A 4619-nucleotide genomic window follows, 5' to 3' on the forward strand; every position below is an offset into this window, starting at 1 on the left:
AATCAAAACTATATTTTTTAAACAAAATAATTCAAATTGAATTCTAAGGTTATAAGGTTGAATTTTAAAAACAACCTCTATGCACTTGTAGAAAATATATGTTACAAATGAGTTTTCAGAAATGTTAAAAATTAATATGTGGTAAAGGTATTTACATTATGCAAACACCAGCAAAAGAAAGTTACTGTAGCTAAATGAGCACCAAGGTAGGCTTTAATGCAAAAGGCTTTGCTAGAGCATTTTTAGCAAATGCTGTAGCAAGTAATAATGACACAGGGGCCGATCTAAAAGCAGCTTATAATAATTATGAATCTGAATATACATAACATAGCTTCAAAAAAGTAACTGAAATAAAAGTAGGAATAAGCAAGTTCACAATGATGGTGAAAGACTTTAATACACTTTCGGGGATAGCTCACGTAACAAGGAGACAAAAAATCAGAATGGGCTTAAAATCTGAACACTGCAACTACCACATAAAACCAAATATATATGTGTACATGTCTATATGTTTATATGTGTATAATATGTATATATATGTATACATATATGTATATATAGTATGAGATACATACATATCTTTTACCTTTTTTTTTTTTTTGAGATGGAGTTTCACTCTGTTGCCCAGGCGAGAGTGTAGTGGCGCGATCTTGGCTCACTGCAACTTCCGCCTCCTGGGTTCAAGCATAGCTGGGATTACAAGCGTGCACCATCACGCCTGGCTAATTTTTGTATTTTTAGTAGAGACAGGGTTTCACCATGTTGGTCCAGCTGGTCTTGAACTCCTGACCTCAGGTGATCTGCACCCCACCTCAGCCTCCCAAAGTGCTGGATTACAGGGGTAAGCCACCATGCCTGGCCTAATTTTATGTGTATGTATATGTGTGTGTGTGTATGTACCTAAATATACACATACGTACATATAGATATGTATATACATATATATACACATACATATATCTCAACAGTGTTAGAGCATACATTTATTTCAAGTCTATGTAAAACATTTACCCTAAATTGATCATATGTTGGGTTATAAAGAAAATCTCAGCTTCCAGAGGATGAACATTATTAAAAACAGGTTTTTGAGCTGGGCACTATGGCACATACTTGTAATCCCAGATACTCAGGAGGCTGATGTGGGAGGATCACTCGAGCCCAAGAATTCAAGTCTAACCTGGGCAACATAGCAAGATCTCATCTCTAAAGAACTGTTCTCTGGGGCTCCCAGTTTCCAGTCAAGCATGTAAGAGGCTTGGAAATCATCACTACATCTTAACAGAAAGTAAATACTGAACAAAGAAAAAGAAAAACATTAACAATTCTTCTTATATCCATTAAAAGAGTGGGATCACAGGGCAAACCACTGCCCTAAGATTTGCTGAGACAGACAAGTGGGTACAGAGAATCAAAACTACTGCAACAAAAACTCATAACCAAAAATCTCTGTGGGAACCAGTACCAGGATAGGAAAACATGAAGTATAATTAATGAATTCCTGGAGGCCCAGTGTGGACCAATTTGAGAATTTAAAACTCCAGGGGCCTAGTCAAAGGGAAGCCTCTACTCTTTTCTAAGAGTTTTACCTCTAGGAGTCCTATCAGGTTCTCACAATGAATATTGGAGAAAAATCTCTTTCATGATCTGGCATGAAGTGGGAAGGGGGAAAGTAACCATTGTGAAACACACCAGAGTATTCTGTTCTTAACAAGCTCCACCTTAAGAGAAACCATTTTACCAGAGCCTAAATTATTAGGATTTTATCAGAGCTGAACTGACCTGGAGGAAAAGAGTATCATTTTTATACAGGACAGTAAACATCTATTCTTTGCTCTAAAGGGTAACTTTACCTCTGTCTTTCAAGGCAGTTCATGACAGAAACATAATTGAAAAGAGTGTGGAACAAAAGGACAGTCAATGCCTCACTGCCAGGCTGGCAAAAATGCAAGATACCCATGGATCATTGTCTCTGACACCAACAAACCAATAGTTTTGAAAAGTAAATAAACACATTAGCAAGATAATACTAGTGTGCAGGAAAATGCTGCCTTGCTGCAGTGGTGACTGTGATAATCCTGGGTGTCTGGGAAGATATGCCAGGATCACAGTTCTTCTTTTATCCATCAGAGGAGTGGGATATTAGGGTAACCCACTGCCACAAGATTTGTTAAGAAGAATCTTAGGTTTTAGAAGAATGCAAATCTCATTATGAGTTTTCACTGCCTAAAATTATCGAACGACTCCCCACCACATCTAGGATGATACCCAGGCTCCCCAGCTCATTCCACAAGGCCCTTCACTACCTGGGCCTGCCTTCCCCTCCAGCACCTTCTCCACCTAAACCTTCACAGGTCCTCCCTCATCCAGCCCGACAGTCACTACCTGCAACGCCCCAAACATACTTCCACAGCATGACTCACTGCTTGAAGCCCTCCTCCTAGTAACTCTTACTTCCCGTCAGGGTCTCTCCTCCCCACCTTCCTACACTGCTTCCAACTTCACTCACTGATAGAGAATTAAGGACTCCGTCTGTGCATCCCCATAGGACTCACGCTTACCTCTCTGTCTTGTCCTGCCATTGGTCACTCTCCTGGATGTTTGTCCAACCTGAATTCTCCCTAAATTATCAAAGATATGCATGCAAAGAATAAGACTTCCAGCACATGGTTTTAAAAATTAAAAATAAAAATCTCTTTCCCCTCCTTTTACCTCACCCCTCATTTGCACTCCTCAGAGACTAATGCTATTAGCAGTTTCTGCCTTTTGTACCTTTGAAGTTTCCTAGAATGCTCTCATAATTCTGTCTCATGACTTTAGGGACCCATTACTAGTTGTAGAATTTTAAAATGTACTTAACGTCTCTGGGCTACAGTTTTCTCTTTAAGCACAATGAAATGATAATGTATAAGATCCAGGAGCCCCACACATACCCTTTATCATGCTGAGTGAATCCCTCTTGGAAAGTATGTTGGACAGAAAATTTTCAGAATGTACAAACTTGCATTCTATTATCTTAATTGACAAAAGACAATAATGTTTCTGGCCCAATTAATACTACCAGGTAACTTCCTCAAACATTACAAAAATACTCTTAAAAAGCTGTCTAGCTCCTTGATTCTCAGTTTTGCTGGAGGCAACAACCAGGCCCGTACTGCTACCATGTTTTGAAATCAGTACAAAAATGATGTCACTATTTGGAGCCCTCAGGGCGTGATTCATCGCACTAAATATGCAATGGAAGCTGTTAAACAAGGTTCAGCCACAGTTGTCCCGAAATAAAAAAACTCACACAGTGTTGACTGCATTGAAAAGGGTACAATCAGAGTTGCAAGCTCGTCAGAAAAAAATTCTCCATGTTGACAACCATATTGGTATCTCAATTGCAGAGCTTACTGCTGATGTTAGACTGTTATGTAATTTTATGTGTCAGGACTCTTTGGATTCCAGGTTTGTATTCGATAGACCACTTCCTGTGTCTTGTATTGTATCTTTAATTGGAAGCAAGACCCAGATACCAACACAGCAATATGGCTGGAGACCATATGGTGTTGGGCTGCTTATTGCTGGTTATGAAGATATGGGCCCTTACATTTTCCAAACCTGTCCATCTGCTAGCTATTTTGACTGCAGAGCTACGTCCATTGGAGCCCATTCCCAATCAGCTCGTACTCACTTGGAGACACACGTCTCTCCTTTTCCTTCATGAGAGTATGACAGGAAACTTCAAAGGCACTGAAGGCAGAAACTTCCACTGAATGCATAGTAAATATATTTTCTCTTTCTCATGATTCTTAATAACATTTTCTTTTCTTGATTTTACTTTATTGTAAGAAGACAGTGTATAATATATAGAATATACAAGACACGTTTTAATCAACTGTTTATGTTATCAACAAGCCTTCCATCAACATTAGACTATTTGTAGTTAGGGTTTTTTTGTTTTTGTTTTTATTTTTGTTTCTGAGGAGTGCAAACAAGCAAATGAGGGGTGAAGTAAAAGGAGGGGTGAGGTAAAAGGAAGGAAATTATGTCTAAATTTATGGAGTGCAATTTAAATGAACTAGTTAGACATGGTCTGCGTGCCTTAAGAGAGACAATTCCAGCAGAACAGGACCTAACTACAGAGAATGTTTCCATTGGAATTGTTGGTAAAGGCTTGGAGTTTACAATCTATGAAGATGATGATGTGTCTCCATTCCTGGAAGGTCTTGAAGGAAAGCCACAGAGACAGGCACAGCCTGCTCAACCTGCTGATAAACCTGCAGAAAAGGCTGATGAACCAATGGAATATTAAGTGATAAGCTAGTCTATCTATGTACTACCAAATATGTAAGAATACAGGCACCACATACTGATGACAATAATCTACACTTTGAACCAAAAGTTGCAGAGTGGTGGAATGCTATTTTTTAGGAATCAGTCCAGATGTGAGTTTTTTCCAAGCAACCTCACTGAAATCACATAATGGAATACATTTTTCTTTGAAAGGGTCTGTATAATCATTTTCTTGAAAGTATGGGTACCTGTACTAATGTTTTTTGTATGAAGAAAATTGGTGTCTCTGTGGTTTTAAACACAATTGTGAAATAAAGTTTCACCACCCTGACTAAAAAAAAAAA

General features: G+C 38.6%; 1 pseudogene; it reads left to right on the forward strand.

Annotated features, from left to right (window-relative positions):
* The first annotated feature begins 3159 nt into the window (after positions 1-3159).
* LOC105713131 (proteasome subunit alpha type-1-like) lies at positions 3160-4294 on the forward strand (annotated as a pseudogene).
* Positions 4295-4619: the final 325 nt, after the last annotated feature.

This window comes from Aotus nancymaae, unplaced genomic scaffold, assembly GCF_030222135.1.
Source record: "Aotus nancymaae isolate 86718 unplaced genomic scaffold, 86718_ANA_hifiasm-v0.15.2.pri h1tg000028l, whole genome shotgun sequence".
In the NCBI taxonomy this organism is placed as follows: domain Eukaryota; kingdom Metazoa; phylum Chordata; class Mammalia; order Primates; family Aotidae; genus Aotus; species Aotus nancymaae.